This window comes from Oryzias latipes, chromosome 18 (assembly GCF_053564925.1).
Source record: "Oryzias latipes strain Hd-rR chromosome 18, Olatipes_Hd-rR_3.1".
Lineage (NCBI taxonomy): Eukaryota > Metazoa > Chordata > Actinopteri > Beloniformes > Adrianichthyidae > Oryzias > Oryzias latipes.
Window position 1 is genome coordinate 15,076,427 of NC_136254.1, and position 21,829 is coordinate 15,098,255.

Consider the following 21,829-nt stretch of genomic DNA (forward strand, 5'->3'; position numbering starts at 1 on the left):
TGACTATTCAACTTGAAATGTGACCAAAAAACAACACTTTTTTGAACTACAAATGAGATCTTTGCCTTTTGAGTGCATTTTGTATTTAAAAATCATTTTGTCACTAAAAAGAGCCAAAAGTGTCAAAAAAGCATTTTGGTTGAAATTCTGACTGTTTTGACTTTTCAACTTGAAATGTGACCAAAGAAACAATACTTTTTTGAACTACAAATGAGATCTTTGCCTATTGAGTGTATTTTGTTTTTAGAAATCATTTTGTCACTAAATAGAAGCCAAAAGTGTCAAAAAAGCATTTTGGTTGAAATTCTGACTGTTTTCACTTTTCAACTTGAAATGTGACAAAAAACAACACTTTTCTGAACTACAAATGAGATCTTTGCCTTTTGAGTCTATTTTGTATTTAAAAATCATTTTGTCACTAAAAAGAGCCAAACGTGTCAAAAAAGCATTTTGACTGAAATTATGACTGTTTTGACTTTTCAACTTGAAATGTGACAAAAAAACAACACTTTTTTGAACTACGAATGACATATTTGCCTTTTGAGTGCATTTTGTATTTAAAAATCATTTTGTCACTAAATAGAAGCCAAAAGTGTCAAAAAAGCATTTTGACTCAAATTATGACTGTTTTGACTTTTCAACTTGAAATGTGACCAAGACACCACACTTTTTTGAACTACAAATGAGATCTTTGCCTTTTGAGTGCATTTTGTATTTAAAAATCATTTTGACACTAAAAAGAGCCAAAAGTGTCAAAAAAGCATTTTGGTTGAAATTCTGACTGTTTTCACTTTGCAACTTGAAATGTGACCAAAAAACAACACTTTTTTGAACTACAAATGAGATCTTTGCCTATTGAGTGTATTTTGTTTTTAGAAATCATTTTGTCACTAAATAGAAGCCAAAAGTGTCAAAAAAGCATTTTGACTCAAATTATGACTGTTTTGACTTTTCAACTTGAAATGTGACCAAAAAACAACACTTTTTTGAACTATAAATGAGATCTTTGCCTTTTGAGTGCATTTTGTATTTAAAAATCATTTTGTGACTAAAAAGAGCCAAAAGTGTCAAAAAAGCATTTTGGTTGAAATTATGACTGTTTTGACTATTCAACTTGAAATGTGACCAAAAAACAACACTTTTTTGAACTACAAATGAGATCATTGCCTTTTGAGTGCATTTTGTATTTAAAAATCATTTTGTCACTAAAAAGAAGCCAAAAGTGTCAAAAAAGCATTTTGGTTGAAATTCTAACTGTTTTCACTTTTCAACTTGAAATGTGACCAAAAAACAACACTTTTTTGAACTATAAATGAGATCTTTGCCTTTTGAGTGCATTTTGTATTTAAAAATCATTTTGTGACTAAAAAGAGCCAAAAGTGTCAAAAAAGCATTTTGGTTGAAATTCTGACTGTTTTGACTATTCAACTTGAAATGTGACCAAAAAACAACACTTTTTTGAACTACAAATGAGATCATTGCCTTTTGAGTGCATTTTGTATTTAAAAATCATTTTGTCACTAAAAAGAAGCCAAAAGTGTCAAAAAAGCATTTTGACTCAAATTATGACTTTTTTGACTATTCAACTTGAAATGTGACCAAAAAACAACACTTTTTTGAACTACAAATAAGATCTTTGCCTATTGAGTGTATTTTGTTTTTAGAAATCATTTTGTCACTAAATAGAAGCCAAAAGTGTCAAAAAAGCATTTTGACTCAAATTCTGACTTTTTTGACTATTCAACTTGAAATGTGACCAAAAAACAACACTTTTTTGAACTACAAATGAGATCTTTGCCTTTTGAGTGCATTTTGTATTTAAAAATCATTTTGTGACTAAAAAGAGCCAAAAGTGTCAAAAAAGCATTTTGGTTGAAATTCTGACTGTTTTGACTATTCAACTTGAAATGTGACCAAAAAACAACACTTTTTTGAACTACAAATGAGATCTTTGCCTTTTGAGTGCATTTTGTATTTAAAAATCATTTTGTCACTAAAAAGAAGCCAAAAGTGTCAAAAAAGCATTTTGACTCAAATTATGACTGTTTTGACTATTCAACTTGAAATGTGACCAAAAAACAACACTTTTTTGAACTACAAATGAGATCTTTGCCTTTTGAGTGCATTTTGTATTTAAAAATCATTTTGTCACTAAAAAGAGCCAAAAGTGTCAAAAAAGCATTTTGGTTGAAATTCTGACTGTTTTCACTTTGCAACTTGAAATGTGACCAAAAAACAACACTTTTTTGAACTACAAATGAGATCTTTGCCTATTGAGTGTATTTTGTTTTTAGAAATCATTTTGTCACTAAATAGAAGCCAAAAGCGTCAAAAAAGCATTTTGACTCAAATTATGACTGTTTTGACTTTTCAACTTGAAATGTGACCAAAAAACAACACTTTTTTGAACTATAAATGAGATCTTTGCCTTTTGAGTGCATTTTGTATTTAAAAATCATTTTGTGACTAAAAAGAGCCAAAAGTGTCAAAAAAGCATTTTGGTTGAAATTCTGACTGTTTTGACTATTCAACTTGAAATGTGACCAAAAAACAACACTTTTTTGAACTACAAATGAGATCAATGCCTTTTGAGTGCATTTTGTATTTAAAAATCATTTTGTCACTAAAAAGAAGCCAAAAGTGTCAAAAAAGCATTTTGACTCAAATTATGACTGTTTTGACTATTCAACTTGAAATGTGACCAAAAAACAACACTTTTTTGAACTACAAATGAGATCTTTGCCTTTTGAGTGCATTTTGTATTTAAAAATCATTTTGTCACTAAAAAGAGCCAAAAGTGTCAAAAAAGCATTTTGGTTGAAATTCTGACTGTTTTGACTTTTCAACTTGAAATGTGACCAAAGAAACAATACTTTTTTGAACTACAAATGAGATCTTTGCCTATTGAGTGTATTTTGTTTTTAGAAATCATTTTGTTACTAAATAGAAGCCAAAAGTGTCAAAAAAGCATTTTGGTTGAAATTCTGACTGTTTTCACTTTTCAACTTGAAATGTGACAAAAAACAACACTTTTCTGAACTACAAATGAGATCTTTGCCTTTTGAGTCTATTTTGTATTTAAAAATCATTTTGTCACTAAAAAGAGCCAAACGTGTCAAAAAAGCATTTTGACTGAAATTATGACTGTTTTGACTTTTCAACTTGAAATGTGACAAAAAAACAACACTTTTTTGAACTACGAATGACATATTTGCCTTTTGAGTGCATTTTGTATTTAAAAATCATTTTGTCACTAAATAGAAGCCAAAAGTGTCAAAAAAGCATTTTGACTCAAATTATGACTGTTTTGACTTTTCAACTTGAAATGTGACCAAGACACCACACTTTTTTGAACTACAAATGAGATCTTTGCCTTTTGAGTGCATTTTGTATTTAAAAATCATTTTGACACTAAAAAGAGCCAAAAGTGTCAAAAAAGCATTTTGGTTGAAATTCTGACTGTTTTCACTTTGCAACTTGAAATGTGACCAAAAAACAACACTTTTTTGAACTACAAATGAGATCTTTGCCTATTGAGTGTATTTTGTTTTTAGAAATCATTTTGTCACTAAATAGAAGCCAAAAGTGTCAAAAAAGCATTTTGACTCAAATTATGACTGTTTTGACTTTTCAACTTGAAATGTGACCAAAAAACAACACTTTTTTGAACTATAAATGAGATCTTTGCCTTTTGAGTGCATTTTGTATTTAAAAATCATTTTGTGACTAAAAAGAGCCAAAAGTGTCAAAAAAGCATTTTGGTTGAAATTATGACTGTTTTGACTATTCAACTTGAAATGTGACCAAAAAACAACACTTTTTTGAACTACAAATGAGATCATTGCCTTTTGAGTGCATTTTGTATTTAAAAATCATTTTGTCACTAAAAAGAAGCCAAAAGTGTCAAAAAAGCATTTTGGTTGAAATTCTAACTGTTTTCACTTTTCAACTTGAAATGTGACCAAAAAACAACACTTTTTTGAACTATAAATGAGATCTTTGCCTTTTGAGTGCATTTTGTATTTAAAAATCATTTTGTGACTAAAAAGAGCCAAAAGTGTCAAAAAAGCATTTTGACTCAAATTCTGACTTTTTTGACTATTCAACTTGAAATGTGACCAAAAAACAACACTTTTTTGAACTACAAATAAGATATTTGCCTATTGAGTGTATTTTGTTTTTAGAAATCATTTTGTCACTAAATAGAAGCCAAAAGTGTCAAAAAAGCATTTTGACTCAAATTCTGACTTTTTTGACTATTCAACTTGAAATGTGACCAAAAAACAACACTTTTTTGAACTACAAATGAGATCTTTGCCTTTTGAGTGCATTTTGTATTTAAAAATCATTTTGTGACTAAAAAGAGCCAAAAGTGTCAAAAAAGCATTTTGGTTGAAATTCTGACTGTTTTGACTATTCAACTTGAAATGTGACCAAAAAACAACACTTTTTTGAACTACAAATGAGATCAATGCCTTTTGAGTGCATTTTGTATTTAAAAATCATTTTGTCACTAAAAAGAAGCCAAAAGTGTCAAAAAAGCATTTTGACTCAAATTATGACTGTTTTGACTATTCAACTTGAAATGTGACCAAAAAACAACACTTTTTTGAACTACAAATGAGATCTTTGCCTTTTGAGTGCATTTTGTATTTAAAAATCATTTTGTCACTAAAAAGAGCCAAAAGTGTCAAAAAAGCATTTTGGTTGAAATTCTGACTGTTTTGACTATTCAACTTGAAATGTGACCAAAGAAACAATACTTTTTTGAACTACAAATGAGATATTTGCCTATTGAGTGTATTTTGTTTTTAGAAATCATTTTGTCACTAAATAGAAGCCAAAAGTGTCAAAAAAGCATTTTGACTCAAATTATGACTGTTTTGACTTTTCAACTTGAAATGTGACCAAAAAACAACACTTTTTTGAACTACAAATGAGATCATTGCCTTTTGAGTGCATTTTGTATTTAAAAATCATTTTGTCACTAAAAAGAAGCCAAAAGTGTCAAAAAAGCATTTTGACTCAAATTATGACTGTTTTGACTATTCAACTTGAAATGTGACCAAAAAACAACACTTTTTTGAACTACAAATGAGATCATTGCCTTTTGAGTGCATTTTGTATTTAAAAATCATTTTGTCACTAAAAAGAAGCCAAAAGTGTCAAAAAAGCATTTTGGCTCAAATTCTGACTTTTTTGACTATTCAACTTGAAATGTGACCAAAAAACAACACTTTTTTGAACTACAAATAAGATCTTTGCCTATTGAGTGTATTTTGTTTTTAAAAATCATTTTGTGACTAAAAAGAGCCAAAAGTGTCAAAAAATGATTTTGGTTGAAATTCTGACTGTTTTGACTATTCAACTTGAAATGTGACCAAAAAACAACACTTTTTTGAACTACAAATGAGATCTTTGCCTTTTGAGTGCATTTTGTATTTAAAAATCATTTTGTCACTAAAAAGAGCCAAAAGTGTCAAAAAAGCATTTTGACTCAAATTCTGACTGTTTTGACTTTTCAACTTGAAATGTGAGCAAAAAACAACACTTTATTGAACTACAAATGACATCTTTGCCTATTGAGTGTATTTTGTTTTTAGAAATCATTTTGTCACTAAATAGAAGCCAAAAGAGTCAAAAAAGCATTTTGACTCAAATTCTGACTGTTTTCACTTTGCAACTTGAAATGTGACCAAAAAACAACACTTTTTTGAACTACAAATGAAATCTATGCCTTTTGAGTGCATTTTGTATTTAAAAATCATTTTGTCACTAAAAAGAGCCAAAAGTGTCAAAAAAGCATTTTGACTGAAATTATGACTGTTTTGACTATTCAACTTGAAATGTGACCAAAAAACAACACTTTTTTGAACTATAAATGAGATCTATGCCTTTTGAGTGCATTATGTATTTAAAAATCATTTTGTCACTAAAAAGAGCCAAAAGTGTCAAAAAAGCATTTTGGTTGAAATTCTGACTGTTTTGACTATTCAACTTGAAATGTGACCAAAAAACAACACTTTTTTGAACTATAAATGAGATCTTTGCCTTTTGAGTCCATTTTGTATTTAAAAATCATTTTGTCACTAAAAAGAGCCAAAAGTGTCAAAAAAGCATTTTGAATCAAATTCTGACTGTTTTGACTATTCAACTTGAAATGTGACCAAAACACAACACTTTTTTGAACTTCAAAAGACATCTTTGCCTTTTGAGTGCATTTTGTATTTAAAAATCATTTTGTCACTAAAAAGAGCCAAAAGTGTCAAAAAAGCATTTTGGTTGAAATTCTGACTGTTTTCGCTTTGCAACTTGAAATGTGACCAAGACACCACACTTTTTTGAACTACGAATGACATCTTTGCATTTTGAGTGCATTTTGTATTTAAAAATCATTTTGTCACTAAATAGAAGCCAAAAGTGTCAAAGAAGCATTTTGAATCAAATTATGACTGTTTTGACTTTTCAACTTGAAATGTGACCAAAAAACAACACTTTTTTGAACTACAAATGAGATCTTTGCCTTTTGAGTGCATTTTGTATTTAAAAATCATTTTGTCACCAAAAAGAGCCAAAAGTGTCAAAAAAGCATTTTGGTTGAAATTCTGACTGTTTTCACTTTTCAACTTGAAATGTGACCAAGACACCACACTTTTTTGAACTACAAATGAGATCTTTGCCTTTTGAGTGCATTTTGTATTTAAAAATCATTTTGTCACTAAAAAGAGCCAAAAGTGTCAAAAAAGCATTTTGGTTGAAATTCTGACTGTTTTGACTATTCAACTTGAAATGTGACCAAAGAAACAATACTTTTTTGAACTACAAATGAGATCTTTGCCTATTGAGTGTATTTTGTTTTTAGAAATCATTTTGTCACTAAATAGAAGCCAAAAGTGTCAAAAAAGCATTTTGGTTGAAATTCTAACTTTCACTTTTCAACTTGAAATGTGACCAAAAAACAACACTTTTTTGAACTATAAATGAGATCTTTGCCTTTTGAGTGCATTTTGTATTTAAAAATCATTTTGTGACTAAAAAGAGCCAAAAGTGTCAAAAAAGCATTTTGGTTGAAATTCTGACTGTTTTGACTATTCAACTTGAAATGTGACCAAAAAACAACACTTTTTTGAACTACAAATGAGATCATTGCCTTTTGAGTGCATTTTGTATTTAAAAATCATTTTGTCACTAAAAAGAAGCCAAAAGTGTCAAAAAAGCATTTTGACTCAAATTCTGACTTTTTTGACTATTCAACTTGAAATGTGACCAAAAAACAACACTTTTTTGAACTACAAATAAGATCTTTGCCTATTGAGTGTATTTTGTTTTTAGAAATCATTTTGTCACTAAATAGAAGCCAAAAGTGTCAAAAAAGCATTTTGACTCAAATTCTGACTGTTTTCACTTTGCAACTTGAAATGTGACCAAAAAACAACACTTTTTTGAACTACAAATGAGATCTTTGCCTTTTGAGTGCATTTTGTATTTAAAAATCATTTTGTCACTAAAAAGAGCCAAAAGTGTCAAAAAAGCATTTTGACTCAAATTCTGACTGTTTTCACTTTGCAACTTGAAATGTGAGCAAAAAACAACACTTTTTTGAACTACAAATGACATCTTTGCCTATTGAGTGTATTTTGTTTTTAGAAATCATTTTGTCACTAAATAGAAGCCAAAAGAGTCAAAAAAGCATTTTGACTCAAATTCTGACTGTTTTCACTTTGCAACTTGAAATGTGACAAAAAACAACACTTTTCTGAACTACAAATGAGATCTTTGCCTTTTGAGTCTATTTTGTATTTAAAAATCATTTTGTCACTAAAAAGAGCCAAACGTGTCAAAAAAGCATTTTGACTGAAATTTTGACTGTTTTGACTTTTCAACTTGAAATGTGACAAAAAAACAACACTTTTTTGAACTACAAATGACATATTTGCCTTTTGAGTGCATTTTGTATTTAAAAATCATTTTGTCACTAAATAGAAGCCAAAAGTGTCAAAAAAGCATTTTGACTCAAATTATGACTGTTTTGACTTTTCAACTTGAAATGTGACCAAGACACCACACTTTTTTGAACTACAAATGAGATCTTTGCCTTTTGAGTGCATTTTGTATTTAAAAATCATTTTGTCACCAAAAAGAGCCAAAAGTGTCAAAAAAGCATTTTGGTTGAAATTCTGACTGTTTTCACTTTTCAACTTGAAATGTGACCAAGACACCACACTTTTTTGAACTACAAATGAGATCTTTGCCTTTTGAGTGCATTTTGTATTTAAAAATCATTTTGTCACTAAAAAGAGCCAAAAGTGTCAAAAAAGCATTTTGGTTGAAATTCTGACTGTTTTGACTATTCAACTTGAAATGTGACCAAAGAAACAATACTTTTTTGAACTACAAATGAGATCTTTGCCTATTGAGTGTATTTTGTTTTTAGAAATCATTTTGTCACTAAATAGAAGCCAAAAGTGTCAAAAAAGCATTTTGGTTGAAATTCTGACTGTTTTGACTATTCAACTTGAAATGTGACCAAAAAACAACACTTTTTTGAACTACAAATGAGATCATTGCCTTTTGAGTGCATTTTGTATTTAAAAATCATTTTGTCACTAAAAAGAAGCCAAAAGTGTCAAAAAAGCATTTTGACTCAAATTCTGACTTTTTTTACTATTCAACTTGAAATGTGACCAAAAAACAACACTTTTTTGAACTACAAATAAGATCTTTGCCTATTGAGTGTATTTTGTTTTTAGAAATCATTTTGTCACTAAATAGAAGCCAAAAGTGTCAAAAAAGCATTTTGACTCAAATTCTGACTGTTTTCACTTTGCAACTTGAAATGTGACCAAAAAACAACACTTTTTTGAACTACAAATGAGATCTTTGCCTTTTGAGTGCATTTTGTATTTAAAAATCATTTTGTCACTAAAAAGAGCCAAAAGTGTCAAAAAAGCATTTTGACTCAAATTCTGACTGTTTTCACTTTGCAACTTGAAATGTGAGCAAAAAACAACACTTTTTTGAACTACAAATGACATATTTGCCTATTGAGTGTATTTTGTTTTTAGAAATCATTTTGTCACTAAATAGAAGCCAAAAGAGTCAAAAAAGCATTTTGACTCAAATTCTGACTGTTTTCACTTTGCAACTTGAAATGTGACAAAAAACAACACTTTTCTGAACTACAAATGAGATCTTTGCCTTTTGAGTCTATTTTGTATTTAAAAATCATTTTGTCACTAAAAAGAGCCAAACGTGTCAAAAAAGCATTTTGACTGAAATTTTGACTGTTTTGACTTTTCAACTTGAAATGTGACAAAAAAACAACACTTTTTTGAACCACAAATGACATATTTGCCTTTTGAGTGCATTTTGTATTTAAAAATCATTTTGTCACTAAATAGAAGCCAAAAGTGTCAAAAAAGCATTTTGACTCAAATTATGACTGTTTTGACTTTTCAACTTGAAATGTGACCAAGACACCACACTTTTTTGAACTACAAATGAGATCTTTGCCTTTTGAGTGCATTTTGTATTTAAAAATCATTTTGTCACCAAAAAGAGCCAAAAGTGTCAAAAAAGCATTTTGGTTGAAATTCTGACTGTTTTCACTTTTCAACTTGAAATGTGACCAAGACACCACACTTTTTTGAACTACAAATGAGATCTTTGCCTTTTGAGTGCATTTTGTATTTAAAAATCATTTTGTCACTAAAAAGAGCCAAAAGTGTCAAAAAAGCATTTTGGTTGAAATTCTGACTGTTTTGACTATTCAACTTGAAATGTGACCAAAGAAACAATACTTTTTTGAACTACAAATGAGATCTTTGCCTATTGAGTGTATTTTGTTTTTAGAAATCATTTTGTCACTAAATAGAAGCCAAAAGTGTCAAAAAAGCATTTTGGTTGAAATTCTAACTTTCACTTTTCAACTTGAAATGTGACCAAAAAACAACACTTTTTTGAACTACAAATGAGATCATTGCCTTTTGAGTGCATTTTGTATTTAAAAATCATTTTGTCACTAAAAAGAAGCCAAAAGTGTCAAAAAAGCATTTTGACTCAAATTCTGACTTTTTTGACTATTCAACTTGAAATGTGACCAAAAAACAACACTTTTTTGAACTACAAATAAGATCTTTGCCTATTGAGTGTATTTTGTTTTTAGAAATCATTTTGTCACTAAATAGAAGCCAAAAGTGTCAAAAAAGCATTTTGACTCAAATTCTGACTGTTTTCACTTTGCAACTTGAAATGTGACCAAAAAACAACACTTTTTTGAACTACAAATGAGATCTTTGCCTTTTGAGTGCATTTTGTATTTAAAAATCATTTTGTCACTAAAAAGAGCCAAAAGTGTCAAAAAAGCATTTTGACTCAAATTCTGACTGTTTTCACTTTGCAACTTGAAATGTGAGCAAAAAACAACACTTTTTTGAACTACAAATGACATCTTTGCCTATTGAGTGTATTTTGTTTTTAGAAATCATTTTGTCACTAAATAGAAGCCAAAAGAGTCAAAAAAGCATTTTGACTCAAATTCTGACTGTTTTCACTTTGCAACTTGAAATGTGACCAAAAAACAACACTTTTTTGAACTACAAATGAAATCTATGCCTTTTGAGTGCATTTTGTATTTAAAAATCATTTTGTCACTAAAAAGAGCCAAAAGTGTCAAAAAAGCATTTTGACTGAAATTATGACTGTTTTGACTATTCAACTTGAAATGTGACCAAAAAACAACACTTTTTTGAACTATAAATGAGATCTATGCCTTTTGAGTGCATTATGTATTTAAAAATCATTTTGTCACTAAAAAGAGCCAAAAGTGTCAAAAAAGCATTTTGGTTGAAATTCTGACTGTTTTGACTATTCAACTTGAAATGTGACCAAAAAACAACACTTTTTTGAACTATAAATGAGATCTTTGCCTTTTGAGTCCATTTTGTATTTAAAAATCATTTTGTCACTAAAAAGAGCCAAAAGTGTCAAAAAAGCATTTTGAATCAAATTCTGACTGTTTTGACTATTCAACTTGAAATGTGACCAAAACACAACACTTTTTTGAACTTCAAAAGACATCTTTGCCTTTTGAGTGCATTTTGTATTTAAAAATCATTTTGTCACTAAAAAGAGCCAAAAGTGTCAAAAAAGCATTTTGGTTGAAATTCTGACTGTTTTCGCTTTGCAACTTGAAATGTGACCAAGACACCACACTTTTTTGAACTACGAATGACATCTTTGCATTTTGAGTGCATTTTGTATTTAAAAATCATTTTGTCACTAAATAGAAGCCAAAAGTGTCAAAGAAGCATTTTGAATCAAATTATGACTGTTTTGACTTTTCAACTTGAAATGTGACCAAAAAACAACACTTTTTTGAACTACAAATGAGATCTTTGCCTTTTGAGTGCATTTTGTATTTAAAAATCATTTTGTCACCAAAAAGAGCCAAAAGTGTCAAAAAAGCATTTTGGTTGAAATTCTGACTGTTTTCACTTTTCAACTTGAAATGTGACCAAGACACCACACTTTTTTGAACTACAAATGAGATCTTTGCCTTTTGAGTGCATTTTGTATTTAAAAATCATTTTGTCACTAAAAAGAGCCAAAAGTGTCAAAAAAGCATTTTGGTTGAAATTCTGACTGTTTTGACTATTCAACTTGAAATGTGACCAAAGAAACAATACTTTTTTGAACTACAAATGAGATCTTTGCCTATTGAGTGTATTTTGTTTTTAGAAATCATTTTGTCACTAAATAGAAGCCAAAAGTGTCAAAAAAGCATTTTGGTTGAAATTCTAACTTTCACTTTTCAACTTGAAATGTGACCAAAAAACAACACTTTTTTGAACTACAAATGAGATCTTTGCCTTTTGAGTGCATTTTGTATTTAAAAATCATTTTGTGACTAAAAAGAGCCAAAAGTGTCAAAAAAGCATTTTGGTTGAAATTCTGACTGTTTTGACTATTCAACTTGAAATGTGACCAAAAAACAACACTTTTTTGAACTACAAATGAGATCATTGCCTTTTGAGTGCATTTTGTATTTAAAAATCATTTTGTCACTAAAAAGAAGCCAAAAGTGTCAAAAAAGCATTTTGACTCAAATTCTGACTTTTTTGACTATTCAACTTGAAATGTGACCAAAAAACAACACTTTTTTGAACTACAAATAAGATCTTTGCCTATTGAGTGTATTTTGTTTTTAGAAATCATTTTGTCACTAAATAGAAGCCAAAAGTGTCAAAAAAGCATTTTGACTCAAATTCTGACTGTTTTCACTTTGCAACTTGAAATGTGACCAAAAAACAACACTTTTTTGAACTACAAATGAGATCTTTGCCTTTTGAGTGCATTTTGTATTTAAAAATCATTTTGTCACTAAAAAGAGCCAAAAGTGTCAAAAAAGCATTTTGACTCAAATTCTGACTGTTTTCACTTTGCAACTTGAAATGTGAGCAAAAAACAACACTTTTTTGAACTACAAATGACATCTTTGCCTATTGAGTGTATTTTGTTTTTAGAAATCATTTTGTCACTAAATAGAAGCCAAAAGAGTCAAAAAAGCATTTTGACTCAAATTCTGACTGTTTTCACTTTGCAACTTGAAATGTGACAAAAAACAACACTTTTCTGAACTACAAATGAGATCTTTGCCTTTTGAGTCTATTTTGTATTTAAAAATCATTTTGTCACTAAAAAGAGCCAAACGTGTCAAAAAAGCATTTTGACTGAAATTTTGACTGTTTTGACTTTTCAACTTGAAATGTGACAAAAAAACAACACTTTTTTGAACTACAAATGACATATTTGCCTTTTGAGTGCATTTTGTATTTAAAAATCATTTTGTCACTAAATAGAAGCCAAAAGTGTCAAAAAAGCATTTTGACTCAAATTATGACTGTTTTGACTTTTCAACTTGAAATGTGACCAAGACACCACACTTTTTTGAACTACAAATGAGATCTTTGCCTTTTGAGTGCATTTTGTATTTAAAAATCATTTTGTCACCAAAAAGAGCCAAAAGTGTCAAAAAAGCATTTTGGTTGAAATTCTGACTGTTTTCACTTTTCAACTTGAAATGTGACCAAGACACCACACTTTTTTGAACTACAAATGAGATCTTTGCCTTTTGAGTGCATTTTGTATTTAAAAATCATTTTGTCACTAAAAAGAGCCAAAAGTGTCAAAAAAGCATTTTGGTTGAAATTCTGACTGTTTTGACTATTCAACTTGAAATGTGACCAAAGAAACAATACTTTTTTGAACTACAAATGAGATCTTTGCCTATTGAGTGTATTTTGTTTTTAGAAATCATTTTGTCACTAAATAGAAGCCAAAAGTGTCAAAAAAGCATTTTGGTTGAAATTCTGACTGTTTTGACTATTCAACTTGAAATGTGACCAAAAAACAACACTTTTTTGAACTACAAATGAGATCATTGCCTTTTGAGTGCATTTTGTATTTAAAAATCATTTTGTCACTAAAAAGAAGCCAAAAGTGTCAAAAAAGCATTTTGACTCAAATTCTGACTTTTTTTACTATTCAACTTGAAATGTGACCAAAAAACAACACTTTTTTGAACTACAAATAAGATCTTTGCCTATTGAGTGTATTTTGTTTTTAGAAATCATTTTGTCACTAAATAGAAGCCAAAAGTGTCAAAAAAGCATTTTGACTCAAATTCTGACTGTTTTCACTTTGCAACTTGAAATGTGACCAAAAAACAACACTTTTTTGAACTACAAATGAGATCTTTGCCTTTTGAGTGCATTTTGTATTTAAAAATCATTTTGTCACTAAAAAGAGCCAAAAGTGTCAAAAAAGCATTTTGACTCAAATTCTGACTGTTTTCACTTTGCAACTTGAAATGTGAGCAAAAAACAACACTTTTTTGAACTACAAATGACATATTTGCCTATTGAGTGTATTTTGTTTTTAGAAATCATTTTGTCACTAAATAGAAGCCAAAAGAGTCAAAAAAGCATTTTGACTCAAATTCTGACTGTTTTCACTTTGCAACTTGAAATGTGACAAAAAACAACACTTTTCTGAACTACAAATGAGATCTTTGCCTTTTGAGTCTATTTTGTATTTAAAAATCATTTTGTCACTAAAAAGAGCCAAACGTGTCAAAAAAGCATTTTGACTGAAATTTTGACTGTTTTGACTTTTCAACTTGAAATGTGACAAAAAAACAACACTTTTTTGAACTACAAATGACATATTTGCCTTTTGAGTGCATTTTGTATTTAAAAATCATTTTGTCACTAAATAGAAGCCAAAAGTGTCAAAAAAGCATTTTGACTCAAATTATGACTGTTTTGACTTTTCAACTTGAAATGTGACCAAGACACCACACTTTTTTGAACTACAAATGAGATCTTTGCCTTTTGAGTGCATTTTGTATTTAAAAATCATTTTGTCACCAAAAAGAGCCAAAAGTGTCAAAAAAGCATTTTGGTTGAAATTCTGACTGTTTTCACTTTTCAACTTGAAATGTGACCAAGACACCACACTTTTTTGAACTACAAATGAGATCTTTGCCTTTTGAGTGCATTTTGTATTTAAAAATCATTTTGTCACTAAAAAGAGCCAAAAGTGTCAAAAAAGCATTTTGGTTGAAATTCTGACTGTTTTGACTATTCAACTTGAAATGTGACCAAAGAAACAATACTTTTTTGAACTACAAATGAGATCTTTGCCTATTGAGTGTATTTTGTTTTTAGAAATCATTTTGTCACTAAATAGAAGCCAAAAGTGTCAAAAAAGCATTTTGGTTGAAATTCTAACTTTCACTTTTCAACTTGAAATGTGACCAAAAAACAACACTTTTTTGAACTACAAATGAGATCATTGCCTTTTGAGTGCATTTTGTATTTAAAAATCATTTTGTCACTAAAAAGAAGCCAAAAGTGTCAAAAAAGCATTTTGACTCAAATTCTGACTTTTTTGACTATTCAACTTGAAATGTGACCAAAAAACAACACTTTTTTGAACTATAAATGAGATCTTTGCCTTTTGAGTGCATTTTGTATTTAAAAATCATTTTGTGACTAAAAAGAGCCAAAAGTGTCAAAAAAGCATTTTGGTTGAAATTCTGACTGTTTTGACTATTCAACTTAAAATGTGACCAAAAAACAACACTTTTTTGAACTACAAATGAGATCATTGCCTTTTGAGTGCATTTTGTATTTAAAAATCATTTTGTCACTAAAAAGAAGCCAAAAGTGTCAAAAAAGCATTTTGACTCAAATTCTGACTTTTTTGACTATTCAACTTGAAATGTGACCAAAAAACAACACTTTTTTGAACTACAAATAAGATCTTTGCCTATTGAGTGTATTTTGTTTTTAGAAATCATTTTGTCACTAAATAGAAGCCAAAAGTGTCAAAAAAGCATTTTGACTCAAATTCTGACTGTTTTCACTTTGCAACTTGAAATGTGACAAAAAACAACACTTTTCTGAACTACAAATGAGATCTTTGCCTTTTGAGTCTATTTTGTATTTAAAAATCATTTTGTCACTAAAAAGAGCCAAACGTGTCAAAAAAGCATTTTGACTGAAATTTTGACTGTTTTGACTTTTCAACTTGAAATGTGACAAAAAAACAACACTTTTTTGAACTACAAATGACATATTTGCCTTTTGAGTGCATTTTGTATTTAAAAATCATTTTGTCACTAAATAGAAGCCAAAAGTGTCAAAAAAGCATTTTGACTCAAATTATGACTGTTTTGACTTTTCAACTTGAAATGTGACCAAGACACCACACTTTTTTGAACTACAAATGAGATCTTTGCCTTTTGAGTGCATTTTGTATTTAAAAATCATTTTGTCACCAAAAAGAGCCAAAAGTGTCAAAAAAGCATTTTGGTTGAAATTCTGACTGTTTTCACTTTTCAACTTGAAATGTGACCAAGACACCACACTTTTTTGAACTACAAATGAGATCTTTGCCTTTTGAGTGCATTTTGTATTTAAAAATCATTTTGTCACTAAAAAGAGCCAAAAGTGTCAAAAAAGCATTTTGGTTGAAATTCTGACTGTTTTGACTATTCAACTTAAAATGTGACCAAAAAACAACACTTTTTTGAACTACAAATGAGATCATTGCCTTTTGAGTGCATTTTGTATTTAAAAATCATTTTGTCACTAAAAAGAAGCCAAAAGTGTCAAAAAAGCATTTTGACTCAAATTCTGACTTTTTTGACTATTCAACTTGAAATGTGACCAAAAAACAACACTTTTTTGAACTACAAATAAGATCTTTGCCTATTGAGTGTATTTTGTTTTTAGAAATCATTTTGTCACTAAATAGAAGCCAAAAGTGTCAAAAAAGCATTTTGACTCAAATTCTGACTGTTTTCACTTTGCAACTTGAAATGTGACAAAAAACAACACTTTTCTGAACTACAAATGAGATCTTTGCCTTTTGAGTCTATTTTGTATTTAAAAATCATTTTGTCACTAAAAAGAGCCAAACGTGTCAAAAAAGCATTTTGACTGAAATTTTGACTGTTTTGACTTTTCAACTTGAAATGTGACAAAAAAACAACACTTTTTTGAACTACAAATGACATATTTGCCTTTTGAGTGCATTTTGTATTTAAAAATCATTTTGTCACTAAATAGAAGCCAAAAGTGTCAAAAAAGCATTTTGACTCAAATTATGACTGTTTTGACTTTTCAACTTGAAATGTGACCAAGACACCACACTTTTTTGAACTACAAATGAGATCTTTGCCTTTTGAGTGCATTTTGTATTTAAAAATCATTTTGTCACCAAAAAGAGCCAAAAGTGTCAAAAAAGCATTTTGGTTGAAATTCTGACTGTTTTCACTTTTCAACTTGAAATGTGACCAAGACACCACACTTTTTTGAACTACAAATGAGATCTTTGCCTTTTGAGTGCATTTTGTATTTAAAAATCATTTTGTCACTAAAAAGAGCCAAAAGTGTCAAAAAAGCATTTTGGTTGAAATTCTGACTGTTTTGACTATTCAACTTGAAATGTGACCAAAGAAACAATACTTTTTTGAACTACAAATGAGATCTTTGCCTTTTGAGTGCATTTTGTATTTAAAAATCATTTTGTCACTAAAAAGAGCCAAAAGTGTCAAAAAAGCATTTTGACTCAAATTCTGACTGTTTTGACTTTTCAACTTGAAATGTGAGCAAAAAACAACACTTTATTGAACTACAAATGACATCTTTGCCTATTGAGTGTATTTTGTTTTTAGAAATCATTTTGTCACTAAATAGAAGCCAAAAGAGTCAAAAAAGCATTTTGACTCAAATTCTGACTGTTTTCACTTTGCAACTTGAAATGTGACCAAAAAACAACACTTTTTTGAACTACAAATGAAATCTATGCCTTTTGAGTGCATTTTGTATTTAAAAATCATTTTGTCACTAAAAAGAGCCAAAAGTGTCAAAAAAGCATTTTGACTGAAATTATGACTGTTTTGACTATTCAACTTGAAATGTGACCAAAAAACAACACTTTTTTGAACTATAAATGAGATCTATGCCTTTTGAGTGCATTATGTATTTAAAAATCATTTTGTCACTAAAAAGAGCCAAAAGTGTCAAAAAAGCATTTTGGTTGAAATTCTGACTGTTTTGACTATTCAACTTGAAATGTGACCAAAAAACAACACTTTTTTGAACTATAAATGAGATCTTTGCCTTTTGAGTCCATTTTGTATTTAAAAATCATTTTGTCACTAAAAAGAGCCAAAAGTGTCAAAAAAGCATTTTGAATCAAATTCTGACTGTTTTGACTATTCAACTTGAAATGTGACCAAAACACAACACTTTTTTGAACTTCAAAAGACATCTTTGCCTTTTGAGTGCATTTTGTATTTAAAAATCATTTTGTCACTAAAAAGAGCCAAAAGTGTCAAAAAAGCATTTTGGTTGAAATTCTGACTGTTTTCGCTTTGCAACTTGAAATGTGACCAAGACACCACACTTTTTTGAACTACGAATGACATCTTTGCATTTTGAGTGCATTTTGTATTTAAAAATCATTTTGTCACTAAATAGAAGCCAAAAGTGTCAAAGAAGCATTTTGAATCAAATTATGACTGTTTTGACTTTTCAACTTGAAATGTGACCAAAAAACAACACTTTTTTGAACTACAAATGAGATCTTTGCCTTTTGAGTGCATTTTGTATTTAAAAATCATTTTGTCACCAAAAAGAGCCAAAAGTGTCAAAAAAGCATTTTGGTTGAAATTCTGACTGTTTTCACTTTTCAACTTGAAATGTGACCAAGACACCACACTTTTTTGAACTACAAATGAGATCTTTGCCTTTTGAGTGCATTTTGTATTTAAAAATCATTTTGTCACTAAAAAGAGCCAAAAGTGTCAAAAAAGCATTTTGGTTGAAATTCTGACTGTTTTGACTATTCAACTTGAAATGTGACCAAAGAAACAATACTTTTTTGAACTACAAATGAGATCTTTGCCTATTGAGTGTATTTTGTTTTTAGAAATCATTTTGTCACTAAATAGAAGCCAAAAGTGTCAAAAAAGCATTTTGGTTGAAATTCTAACTTTCACTTTTCAACTTGAAATGTGACCAAAAAACAACACTTTTTTGAACTATAAATGAGATCTTTGCCTTTTGAGTGCATTTTGTATTTAAAAATCATTTTGTGACTAAAAAGAGCCAAAAGTGTCAAAAAAGCATTTTGGTTGAAATTCTGACTGTTTTGACTATTCAACTTAAAATGTGACCAAAAAACAACACTTTTTTGAACTACAAATGAGATCATTGCCTTTTGAGTGCATTTTGTATTTAAAAATCATTTTGTCACTAAAAAGAAGCCAAAAGTGTCAAAAAAGCATTTTGACTCAAATTCTGACTTTTTTGACTATTCAACTTGAAATGTGACCAAAAAACAACACTTTTTTGAACTACAAATAAGATCTTTGCCTATTGAGTGTATTTTGTTTTTAGAAATCATTTTGTCACTAAATAGAAGCCAAAAGTGTCAAAAAAGCATTTTGACTCAAATTCTGACTGTTTTCACTTTGCAACTTGAAATGTGACCAAAAAACAACACTTTTTTGAACTACAAATGAGATCTTTGCCTTTTGAGTGCATTTTGTATTTAAAAATCATTTTGTCACTAAAAAGAGCCAAAAGTGTCAAAAAAGCATTTTGACTCAAATTCTGACTGTTTTCACTTTGCAACTTGAAATGTGAGCAAAAAACAACACTTTTTTGAACTACAAATGAGATCTTTGCCTATTGAGTGTATTTTGTTTTTAGAAATCATTTTGTCACTAAATAGAAGCCAAAAGAGTCAAAACAGCATTTTGACTCAAATTCTGACTGTTTTCACTTTGCAACTTGAAATGTGACAAAAAACAACACTTTTCTGAACTACAAATGAGATCTTTGCCTTTTGAGTCTATTTTGTATTTAAAAATCATTTTGTCACTAAAAAGAGCCAAACGTGTCAAAAAAGCATTTTGACTGAAATTTTGACTGTTTTGACTTTTCAACTTGAAATGTGACAAAAAAACAACACTTTTTTGAACTACAAATGACATATTTGCCTTTTGAGTGCATTTTGTATTTAAAAATCATTTTGTCACTAAATAGAAGCCAAAAGTGTCAAAAAAGCATTTTGACTCAAATTATGACTGTTTTGACTTTTCAACTTGAAATGTGACCAAGACACCACACTTTTTTGAACTACAAATGAGATCTTTGCCTTTTGAGTGCATTTTGTATTTAAAAATCATTTTGTCACCAAAAAGAGCCAAAAGTGTCAAAAAAGCATTTTGGTTGAAATTCTGACTGTTTTCACTTTTCAACTTGAAATGTGACCAAGACACCACACTTTTTTGAACTACAAATGAGATCTTTGCCTTTTGAGTGCATTTTGTATTTAAAAATCATTTTGTCACTAAAAAGAGCCAAAAGTGTCAAAAAAGCATTTTGGTTGAAATTCTGACTGTTTTGACTATTCAACTTGAAATGTGACCAAAGAAACAATACTTTTTTGAACTACAAATGAGATCTTTGCCTATTGAGTGTATTTTGTTTTTAGAAATCATTTTGTCACTAAAAAGAGCCAAAAGTGTCAAAAAAGCATTTTGACTCAAATTCTGACTGTTTTGACTTTTCAACTTGAAATGTGAGCAAAAAACAACACTTTATTGAACTACAAATGACATCTTTGCCTATTGAGTGTATTTTGTTTTTAGAAATCATTTTGTCACTAAATAGAAGCCAAAAGAGTCAAAAAAGCATTTTGACTCAAATTCTGACTGTTTTCACTTTGCAACTTGAAATGTGACCAAAAAACAACACTTTTTTGAACTACAAATGAAATCTATGCCTTTTGAGTGCATTTTGTATTTAAAAATCATTTTGTCACTAAAAAGAGCCAAAAGTGTCAAAAAAGCATTTTGACTGAAATTATGACTGTTTTGACTATTCAACTTGAAATGTGACCAAAAAACAACACTTTTTTGAACTATAAATGAGATCTATGCCTTTTGAGTGCATTATGTATTTAAAAATCATTTTGTCACTAAAAAGAGCCAAAAGTGTCAAAAAAGCATTTTGGTTGAAATTCTGACTGTTTTGACTATTCAACTTGAAATGTGACCAAAAAACAACACTTTTTTGAACTATAAATGAGATCTTTGCCTTTTGAGTCCATTTTGTATTTAAAAATCATTTTGTCACTAAAAAGAGCCAAAAGTGTCAAAAAAGCATTTTGAATCAAATTCTGACTGTTTTGACTATTCAACTTGAAATGTGACCAAAACACAACACTTTTTTGAACTTCAAAAGACATCTTTGCCTTTTGAGTGCATTTTGTATTTAAAAATCATTTTGTCACTAAAAAGAGCCAAAAGTGTCAAAAAAGCATTTTGGTTGAAATTCTGACTGTTTTCGCTTTGCAACTTGAAATGTGACCAAGACACCACACTTTTTTGAACTACGAATGACATCTTTGCATTTTGAGTGCATTTTGTATTTAAAAATCATTTTGTCACTAAATAGAAGCCAAAAGTGTCAAAGAAGCATTTTGAATCAAATTATGACTGTTTTGACTTTTCAACTTGAAATGTGACCAAAAAACAACACTTTTTTGAACTACAAATGAGATCTTTGCCTTTTGAGTGCATTTTGTATTTAAAAATCATTTTGTCACCAAAAAGAGCCAAAAGTGTCAAAAAAGCATTTTGGTTGAAATTCTGACTGTTTTCACTTTTCAACTTGAAATGTGACCAAGACACCACACTTTTTTGAACTACAAATGAGATCTTTGCCTTTTGAGTGCATTTTGTATTTAAAAATCATTTTGTCACTAAAAAGAGCCAAAAGTGTCAAAAAAGCATTTTGGTTGAAATTCTGACTGTTTTGACTATTCAACTTGAAATGTGACCAAAGAAACAATACTTTTTTGAACTACAAATGAGATCTTTGCCTATTGAGTGTATTTTGTTTTTAGAAATCATTTTGTCACTAAATAGAAGCCAAAAGTGTCAAAAAAGCATTTTGGTTGAAATTCTAACTTTCACTTTTCAACTTGAAATGTGACCAAAAAACAACACTTTTTTGAACTATAAATGAGATCTTTGCCTTTTGAGTGCATTTTGTATTTAAAAATCATTTTGTGACTAAAAAGAGCCAAAAGTGTCAAAAAAGCATTTTGGTTGAAATTCTGACTGTTTTGACTATTCAACTTGAAATGTGACCAAAAAACAACACTTTTTTGAACTACAAATGAGATCATTGCCTTTTGAGTGCATTTTGTATTTAAAAATCATTTTGTCACTAAAAAGAAG